General features: G+C 34.8%; 1 pseudogene; it reads left to right on the top strand.

Moving 5' to 3' along the window:
• The first annotated feature begins 6,286 nt into the window (after positions 1–6,286).
• Positions 6,287–8,512, top strand: LOC149208835 (aldehyde oxidase GLOX pseudogene; annotated as a pseudogene).
• Positions 8,513–11,550: the final 3,038 nt, after the last annotated feature.

Below are 11,550 nucleotides of genomic sequence, written 5' to 3'. Positions count from 1 at the left end.
TTCCCATTCAATTTCTTCCTTCTCTCCTCTTCATTATCCATGGATAGCATGAATGGTGAATGTAGAAATTACTCAAAGCAACTTTCAAAACGGGATTAACTAGTATAAGTATTGATTTATCTATAATGATATTGTTGAATATAAGTCACATTTCCACTGTAAGTCTTTGGATTCTTTTGATTATAACTACAAAATAACTAAATGAATGTCCTATTGGCTACTTTTCTCAACCTGTCTATTTATGTATAAAATGTTGTCAATTTCTTCATATTTGTCTCCTTTCTTCCCAAGTTTTAATCCAAAAAGGACTAACATATTTGGTATCCTATCGTGGTCCTTGGCATATGAAAGTGCATATAAACCTATTTAAAGACATGTTTGTTGCTTCTTATCCATTGATCATCTTTCTACAAGACATATAAATATATATCTAGCTAAACATGTCAATTAATAAAATAAAATACTTGTTTCCCTTCCTACTTGTTTGCAAACCACCCATAAAACCCATGGAAATACTGTCCTCGGTTCAAGTTGGTACAGGTAAGGGATGGTATAAACCTTTATTTTTATTACTAAACTTGATCATAAAACAAAGTATGCATCCTCAAGTATACTAAGCTACATCTTATTTGATTTTTGGTCAATGTGCATATCTTTGTAGATTGCCAATTTTCTTTGCAACATCAAAATATCTTACAACCCTGAAGTTGTGTGCCTCTTTGATAATTTGTAACTTTTACCTTTAGGGACATAAACCATGCCTAGCTTATAGAGTATCCCATTGTTGAAATAATAACCATTCTTACAATCAAATTCTTAGATAGTAATTTAACCATGTAGCTATTAAAACACCTTTTTAAAGCCTCCATCTTTTGTGTAAACCTCTCTACAGGAGTCATGGGTAGAAGGATGTATGTGCATAAGAGTTCACAAATCCATTATTTTGGACATGGGTGGCCTTGAAAGCATTCTTTCCAATTGATTAATGTTTCCTTTCATATGCTTTATCACTAAATGAAATTGTTGAAAAAGTTCCATCCACTTGTAATGTCGATTTTGCTAAAGCTTACTCAAATACAATACTACAATGATTATTTATCAGTGTTGATAACAACTTCTTTACACATCGAATAGTTCTTCCACTTCTTATGAATTATAAATGGGGCATAGGGTTCCTTATCATAAGATAATTTAGAATTCCCCTATGAAACATGTGATAATAATCACATATCGACTTACCTTTCTACATCAAGACTACTTGCACATCATATCCACTTGCATCCATCTCCAATTCAAAAAATAATTGTAAATTAGGTAATGAAATAACCGGTTATTGATTGATCTTCAACTAAGCTCATTGAAAACTTTATCATGACTCTTTCTCCAGTGGAAACTCTTAACATTGGTTGTTATAGCATGAAGTTGCATAGATAATAATAGAAAGGATGTTATTATCTTTTATAGGTATTGAGCTTCCCCACAAAGCTCCTAAATTCAATGACATTTGGAGGAATTGGCCACTTGATGATGGCCTCCATCTTTGTGGGATCTAATTCGAATTCCCCTTCACTAATCTCATACCCCAAATACACCAAGGACTATTAAGTGGATTCACATTTCAACAGGTTAGCCAATAGTTTATGCTCTTTCACAATCTCTAACAATTGCATGAGATGTGAGACGTGCTCTTCTTAAGTAGATTTTTCTACCAATATGTCACCCAAATACACTATTATAAATTTAAATAGGGACACAATAGAATTGCAATACATCATTTATCATTTTCATAAATGTATCTATTGAATTATAAAACCAAAATGCCTAACCAAGCATTCATGTATACCTTGCCTTGTGTTTAAGGTAGCCTTTCAAGTTATTTTTTATTTAACATGTTCCTCGTGGTATCTTAATTTGAGATCCAACATTGTGAAATACTAGTCATTCTACAACTAGTCTAAAATGTTATTGATCCTATGTAGAAGGTATTGATTCTTGAATGTGACCTTGATTCTTGACTTCATATGCTTCTAGAACAAATTGTCTATATATTCAATATTTTGTATTTAGGAGTCATGGTTTAATTGCATTGCATGCTCCACTCTTTCCTAGGTGGCCAACACTATATGCTCCTAAAACACTCCTTTATGTGTTTACAATAATTCCTCCAATTATTATTATTTCTCTTTAATATGTCCATATTCCTATAGGGATGTCCTTGCTATTATATATTCCTTCCCTAAATAATTCTGCCTTAAAAATTGAAAGACATACATTTTACTAAAACTAATCAGTGTTTTAGCTTGAATACGGCTTACCAAAGTGATTTTTCATTTCCTTTTTTGGACATGATGATGAAATACTTCCAATTCCTAAATAGGTGACACTATTTCTCTCCTCATGGAGATTGCGTCCTTTGTATACATGTAGGGGCTTCCAAACACTACACCACAAAAATCAAAGGGCACTATATCTAGGTCACTTTATCAATAAAAGATGCACTTTTTTTTTACATTATTTCATGTCCTTGAGATATTCATCCTTGTTTACTCATCCCTATGATGAAGTAAACTCAAATTCACTTCTTTCTACACTCAAGTGTAAAAAATATTCTTATCCATATATGAGCTAGTATTTACTTGTTTTCTTGAATTTGTGGCTACCACGTTCTTCTTCTTGGCATCCTTCTTAAGGTTATTTAGATTCAAGTTTGGATGTAACTTCCAACACCAAGGTATTTTTTAAGGATTTTAAATATTATATCTATGTATATTAGTCTAGGTGACAAATTCATATTCTAAAATCATACATACGATGCATATGGGTATTCAATATAAAGACTTGTAATTTACAATTAAAACTTGTAATTTTTTTATGAATATTATCAATTTAATCAAACACATACACATATAAGTGAATGTTTAATCAATTTGGTGAATACTTTATTTTTCAAAAATGGCCCAGAAATAGTTGATTGTTGAAATTTCACCCCTAAAAAATATACTATCCAACACTTATCTTTGGTGTGACCATCAATATTATATCAATTCAATGGTTGTTTGGGTCCATTTACTAATGTGCAATGGATATAAATTTTCTTGTATTTTCCTTTTCACTTCTTCCTCCCCTCATTGGAGGCATCTTGGCAATCCTTTTATTTATAACCATTTGGTTGTCCTTTCTTTTTGCTTATGTTATTCAAGTATTGTGCTTGTACAAAATCCTCATCAACGGTCCTTAGTTCGAAGAGCATCACATACTTTTGCAAATGACAATATATACCTCCAAGATACTTAAAGAGTACATTTAGGTTCTAGGGAGAGATAATTATCATGATAACCATCTTCTTGAACTTGTTGACACACTCTTCCACACTCTTCCCCTGCCTTTACATGAAGTGATGTCAATAGATCCATTGATCCTATACATATCTAATACGATACACAATAGGATTTATGAGGGATTTAAACACCTCCCACTTAGTTTCTAACATATCATAGTCTAGTAAGTGTCTTCATGTGGCCTCCCCACTAGGTTACTGGATATTCCTTTAATGTCACTCAAACAAATGAATTTTTTTACTTTTCATCTATATTATGGACATTGAAATACACTTCTAATTGTTGCAACCAATGATTCACCTTAAAATCATCCATCCCATTTTGGTAGGGCTTGATGTCCACTTTCACTTTCATTTTAAGTGTAGGTCATGTGTAGGTGATGAACTGCCACTTGGTTTCTCTTTCTAAGGATCCTTTTTGGACTCATTTTCTAGGTAGTCACTATCTCCCAATTTCTCATATGATCCCATTTCTATGATGGAGCCACCAACCTCTTTGAAAGGTCCAAACTTGTTCACTAGAAACACCATGGATAAGGTCATATTGCAAGATATATCAATAACATGTTCCTCCAACCTCACAAATATCTTTTTCATTGTAAGATGAAAGTTGCTATGACTCAATTAATTTTCCATGGGTAGGTTTTTTGTGACTTCCTTCTTATGCCAATTCTTGGACTCTACAACTTATGAAATACCCCAATTTTTTTTTAATAATACCAGTAATTGTAGGGGATATTACATTATAATAATTCATCATAATTTATCTTGCAATGTTACACAATCTTTTATTAATCAACTTGCTTTCTCATATACCAAATTTGTTATGACTAGCTTATGCTCAAATATATGAAAACAAATGAAATATGGAAATGAAAGAAATATCATGGGAAATTTCACATAAGGAAAACCAAGGGAGAAAATGAGGCTTATGATCTACTTTTTTTTAGTCATCACAATGCAAGTACAGATAAAGGCCTCATTGACTATGGTGTTTCCTTTGACACTGTGGCTCGAATGGCTATTGCAAATTCTTCTTTCCCCTTTGTTATGCTTTCAATCTCACTCTTAGATTCTCTATTAAGATATGAGATATGTATAATACTAAAAGAATGGAACCTCCTCTTATCCTAGGAGCCTAGTATTTAACATAGTTTAATAATCATTTAGGGTTAGGGGTTTTTCCTCCTCAACCTTCAATTTTTCATAAGTTTTTGGACCTTTTAAAATATTCTTTTAAGTCCACATATGATTATCCCCACAATTTTTAGTAATAGGCATTGTTGTGGTATCCACTAAATACCATGGTGGGCACTAGGGTATCTCAACTTGTGGGAGGCATAACTTCCACATAGAACTCTAATTGTGGTGGATTTCACACAATTGGAAAAGTATCAATATGTAGGACAACATTACTAGGTTAGAGTTATGCTCACAAAGGTTTGACCAAAAACGGTGCTATTATATGTACCAAAATGGCTTTTGAAAGTTTTGCACCACAAATTTCCAAACTATTTATGTCATTAAAATCAATCAATCCAATTTCTCTATTTGAAAACTACCAAGATAAATAACACATTATCTAATGATTGTTTCCGAATGAAACTTACACACTTTTCCTTCTCAAATATTTTCTTGAATTTATTTTTGATGACCATTGCCAATCATCCTCAAATCTATAATTGACATACCATTTGTCCATACAATGTAACCAATGCCCATGCTCTATAATAAAAGGAATCCTACCAAATTAAATACACATTTATAACATGTATGTACTTCACTAAATTTAAATATGAATTTACCTTATGAATAGAATAATATCTAAAATTGTAATTATAATTGTGAGAATTTTGATTATTCAATTATATATATCTTTTTTTGTTTGTTAGGTTTGAGCCCTGACTGCAAATTTAATTTTTTGGTTGAAAAACTAGACCAAATGACATCTAACCCATCAAAATCACCTAACCCATCAAAATCACCTAATTGCACTAGGTCTAGGCCACACTGACCCTTAACATGGATGTATTTTTTTCTCATGAAAATTTAAACTAATAACCTTCACATTAAGAAGTGCCTTAACAATACAGCTTATTACCCTCTATTCTACCCAATATAACCTTACATTATTATGATTTTATTTTATTTTACAAACATTTTTAGGTTATTTATTTATATATTTTCCATCATGCTACATTTACTTTTTATTTATATCCTTAAATATTCGAAGTGATACCTTAATATCAAATTTAGTAAGTGTCTATGTCATTCCGAAATTCACAATAAACTTACATGAAGTTAATTTATTGTAATGAAATTTATTTTTTTAAGTTTTATTAAATATAATATTATATATATATGTGAATAATTTTAATTAAAAATACAATTTTATTATTTAAAAGTGATGAATTTTTAACATATTATATATTAGTAAAGCTTTTCAATTTACTATCTTCATTTGCCAATCCAAATCTAACGGCCTTCGAGATTATGGATATATACCTTTTCCATTGTTTGTGGGAAAAGGATTGTAAATATATAACTTTTAAACTAAATGAAGGACAATCTTTTCATTTTAACCGCACGTAAACCTTTCATGTCACACATGTTATGGTTGGGTTTTTTGATATTATATTGACACCGCGGCATAGGTTGCTTTCATGGACGCCAAGGTATCAGTTTCTTAGACATGTGCTGAGCGACAATTTAGGGAGATAAAGTTTCTAAGATATCACAATCAAGAGTGAATATTGCTGCAAGGACGTTGATATTCAATTCTATAATCCTTATAGATAGTTTGATTCGAGAAACGCGCGAGGAAATTATGATGAGAGCAACCCGCAAGAAAAATCCATCCCAACCTGTCTGACATACCCGATAGGTCTCTGGACCCCTTTCTTTCCAATCACTCACCAAGGCTTATGACGCTATAAAAACGCCAGGAGCTATTGAAATTTGAAACATCGTATAGAGCTTAATTCGAGTGGGTAAAGTGGCTGAGATTCGAATTGTTCGAAGACAAATGGAAGCACGGAGGGGATTTGAGTTGGGTTTCTATTCTGTCATTCTGGTGGGGATATTATTCGCATGTGATGCACAAGTGCAACCGGTGAAACCGGGGAAATGGAAGCTTCTGGTACAGAACGGTGGAGTTTCTGCCATGCACATGGCTGTTACTCGTCTTAACACTGTCGTCATGTTCGACAGAACCGACTTCGGCCCATCCCAGCTGATGCTCCCCAATGGTCGATGCCGCGACGATGCGCAGGATCAAGCTCTGACTCACGACTGCACGGCTCATTCCATCGAATACAACGTGCGCACCAACGTGGTCAGGGCGCTTGAGATCTTGACCGATACCTGGTGTTCATCCGGTGCGTTTACTGCCGACGGGACTCTGGTGCAAACCGGAGGTTGGAACGACGGGGCGAGAAAAATTCGCAACTTTGTCCCCTGCACGGATGGTACTTGCGACTGGAACGAATTGCAGGCGCCCCAGCTCAATGACAATCGATGGTACGCGACGAACCAGATTCTTCCCGACAATCGCGTCATCGTCGTGGGGGGCACTGGCGATTTCACCTACGAATTCGTTCCGAAAGCCGCCGGGGAAGGAACCTTCAGCCTGCCTTTTCTTGCCCAGACGCGAACCAGCGCGCAAGTGGAGAACAATCTGTACCCGTATGTGCACCTGTCGTCGGACGGAAACCTGTTCATATTCGCGAACCGGGACTCCATACTTCTGGACTACAAGAAGAACGTGGTAGTCAAGACGTATCCGACGATACCGGGGAACGGCCCTAGAAACTACCCTTCCACAGGGTCGTCAGTCATGCTTCCCCTCTCCGCCTCCGACGGGTTTCAGAAAGTCGAAGTCCTCGTCTGCGGCGGATGCCCCGACAACGGTTACGCTTCGGCACAAGCAGGTAACTTCATCGACGCCCTTAACGACTGTGGAAGAATGGTAATAACCGACCCCAATCCTGTGTGGACTATGGAGACCATGCCAAGCCCTAGGACCATGGGCGACATGCTGCTCCTCCCCACCGGAGAAGTCATCATCATCAACGGTGCCCAGAAAGGCGTTGCCGGGTGGGACATGGCCACCGCTCCAGTCTTCTCCCCTGTACTTTACCGCCCCACCGCCGCTCTCGGCTCCCGTTTCTTCACTCTCGCAAGCACCACCATTGCCAGAATGTACCATTCCTCCGCAAGTCTATTGGCCGACGGAAGAGTTCTCGTCGGTGGCTCAAACCCGCACTTCGGGTACGTTTTAACCGGAACGGCCTTCCCGACAGAGCTCCGGCTAGAGAGCTACAGCCCTTATTATTTGGACGCTTCTTTTAACATCTTGCGGCCTCGGATAGTTTCCGTTACCGCCCACTCTCCCATCCCCTACGGCGCCACCTTCACAGTGCGCTTCTCCGTGGCTAATCTCATCCCCGCCGGCGTCCAAGTGAACATCTACGCTCCGTCGTTCACCACCCACAGCCATTCCATGAACCAGAGATTGCTCACTCTCGCAACTTCAGCACCCGCTCTCTTTCTCAACGTTTACTCTATGACGGTCACAGCACCTCCGAGTGGCGTGGCTGCACCGCCTGGATACTACATGCTATTTGTTGTCAATAATGGCATTCCCAGCGCGGCCAAATGGCTTCGATTTGGAGCATAATCTTCATTCCAATGAATTTCTCTTCGCTGCATCTCCGAAAACATGTTCAGTTCAAGAACACCCAAATAATCGCTTGCAACTTCAACCTCTGCTCGACCCAACATTATCTATTAAAATTCCTTTCAGTCTGGCATTCATAAATCCGCCATTGATATTCTTCGGCTTGAGCCTGTACTCCTCTGCTTATGCTTTGCTCTCATTTTAGCTTGACAGCAATCATAAATCGTCTTTTTCAGTTTGTAGCAATAAGAAGCCTCAAACCAGTGGGAGGCAGAATCTGCAAGTCGTCCATTATCACATCATCATGTTTGCCCAAGCACGATCCTGAAGTTGTTATTATATAGTAAGTTAATAAAATGTACATGGTTAATAAAATTTGCTCAACCATTTGATAAGTTTGTTGATGGTTAATTTGATCATCGAACAACCATGTAGAGCAACCCTGTTATTTGATTTTTTAAAATCTTATGCAATACCATTGTGAACTATTAATTCAATTACAGTTTTCTCTAATCATGTAATTTTTTGCAAATAATCTTGGCATACGTTTCATGAAGTTTCCTCATTTGTTATGGTATCATACGGTGAAGTATCGCTTGAGCACGAACCACCCCTATCATAGGCTTTATATTTAAAAAATAATTGTACAGCAATTTAATTAATTGATTTGCTTATCTCTTATTTATTTACAGAGAATATTAATAGCACTGCGGCTAAATCGCCGCTGTCCGCTAAGTCGTGGCTCGTTAAAGCAAACCAAATAGGCATTTCTGCTGTTGTTTGAACTAATTATAAGAAAAGGTTTATATGAATACCTTGGACAGGTGATATGGGTTACTGTGCTTTGAAAAATCCTAAATTGTTTAGCGAAGTTACTAATTTCTTTGTTGTTTGTGGATAAAAGATTATTAAGAGATTTCACTATTAAGTATAATAAAATATATATATTCTATTTTTCCTGGTCTTGTTTAGCGAAGTTACTAATTTTTTTTGGTTTGGGGACAAAAGATTATTAAGAGATTTCACTATTAAGTATAATAAAATATATATATTCTATTTTTCCTTGTCTTAAACTTGTGATTTTTTTAAGAAAAACACATACTTTTAACCATTAAATCTACTCATCTATATATTATATATAATATATTACATATTTTTTATAAATAAATTATAACAATAAAATTTAATATTTCAAATGAACACTTCACTTATTATCATGTTCTCCTAATAAACTAGGTGACCTGGGTTTCACACATTTACCATGACATGTGACATAAATTCAAATTATAGTGAGCTCTTCAAAGCTTTTTGAGCATAGGAATAAAATCTTAAATCAAACTAAATAATTCGTTTCTTTAGGTCCAGTAGACCAAAGTTTTGTCTCAGTGGATGTTAACCACCACCACCACCATCATCATCATTTTTAAATTTCATCAAATATTTGTGAAGCAAATTTAGTTTTTATATATATATATATATATTAAAATTAGCATATATTTATTTTGATTTCCAATTTACCAAATTTTTATAGCATCAAATTTTTTAAAATGTATTTTTTTTTTTTAATATAAAATTTGAGGAAATGTTTGTACTTCTAGAGATTTTATTTCTCTTGACTCTTGGTAGATCCAAAATTGAGATAAACCTATGTTTGTTCTTAGGAATAATATATATCTCTTTTTACTTTTTCATATTCTTTGGTCAAATATAACTTCTTAGATACATTAATCTAATCTAATTTTTAATATTAATTTTGGTTAAATTTACTTAATCCTAACACATTTCTTCAATTTATTATTTGCTTAATATTTTATTTAACCTAGTCCAACACTCATTACTCTCCAAAAAAATCTTTGTGTTCCTCATGATGTGTGGAACATCCACCCAAACCATGAAACAAATTCTACTTAGTTTTAAAAAAAAAAAATCAACAAATTATTTATATTTATATAAATTTTAGATCTTTATATTTTTAATTTTATGAAAATCCTTATAATACATATATATTATATCTTTTTAAATATGTTTTATAATCTATTTTTTAAATGTGATATGCATGTAATTATTGACATGGATAAATAGAGAAGTTAGAAAAAATGATTAATTGTAAATATTGAATGGTTATATACTTATTATTTAAATTTAAATATGAAGATTTGAAATATATTGATTATGAATGTTAAATTATTTTATTTTGTATGATTAAATGGATCTTAATTTATAGTTAACACATATTTTATATATGGTTTATATTTATTTTTTTTCCATTGGAAAAATCATAATCTTTCATTTACGATTGAAAAATTACATGTTGTGGATGCTTTTCAGTATATGTTGTGTTTGTCCCTTTTCCATCTCTGTGGCCATGTTCAAAAAGGTTCATTGGTTTTCAAAAATAGGTACATATATCATCCATCACCACGTAGGGTGCTCAGTCACTGTCTAGAGATATTATGTAGAATAAAAACTATAAATATATCAGGTATCGATATTTACATACACCACGCAAGGTGATGTCTTTATATTGTCATGATGTTATAAACAGACATATAAATATATACATATAGGTTCTGAGACAAAAAATATCAAACATGAGATCAGAAAGTATAATAAAACTCATGCATTTGGGTTATCAGCCTTGTGGTAATTTTGATCATTATATGGCCTGTGGTAGTACTGGAATGCATCTGATCCTCTTTGGTCCTGTATTATCCACTCTCCTTGGGGAAATATCGTGGCCTCCTTGGAAAGCCTGTCAACATCGCAGTTATGTTCCCTATAAATATGTTGGCATGAGATAGAATTTAACTGTGCTTTGAACAGAGTAACTTCATCCAAAATATTACTAAGTGTGTGAGAGTGACAGAGAGTAATATTATTGAACCAGTTTGAGATATTTTTTGATCGCCATATATGTTTAGATCCATGCAGTTATGACTCAATGAAAAATGTAGCAAATGACGGAGTGTAATCAGTTCTGCGTAATTATTAGTTCCATCTCCAAGTCCATTTTAACTTTATAGTAGTGTTGTTCAGTAAGATATAATATGAAGCCACCACCACATCTAGGGTGTTGTGCAGCACCATCAAAAAAAGCCCAAGGAGTGGTTTTATCAATAGGTGCAGGTGCAGATGGCCTACGAGGCCGAGGTTTGTTGGGCTCGGGCAGCTTGTGGAATGCTGATATAATGTGAGCTATTATGTGTGGCCAGCTAGCCATCGTGTTATCAAATATGATTCGGTTCTGGGCCAACCAAATATGCCAGTAAATAAGTAAGGGTAGGCATATAAGTTTTGTGCCATGATGCTGATTACACGAGGTTTCCTAGGCTTGACATAAATTTTCCCCCTCCCATTTCCCTGTTAATTGCAGTGAGGAGGTGACATTTAGCTAGAGATTGATCAGAGTTTCGCAGTGAAGGAATAAGTGCTCGGTTGATTCAGTGGAGTTTTTGTAGAGTACACACCAATGTGGGCCATGGAAGGAGCGGTGTGATAGTGTATCCCCCGTGGCGAATTTGTTCTTGAGAACACA

This window comes from Pinus tabuliformis, chromosome 1_2 (assembly GCF_031772625.1).
Source record: "Pinus tabuliformis cultivar Carrire ecotype Pingquan chromosome 1_2, CPIR1, whole genome shotgun sequence".
NCBI classification, from domain to species: domain Eukaryota; kingdom Viridiplantae; phylum Streptophyta; class Pinopsida; order Pinales; family Pinaceae; genus Pinus; species Pinus tabuliformis.
Note: the sequence above shows the minus strand (reverse complement) of the source record. Positions and strands in the feature narration are given on the sequence as shown.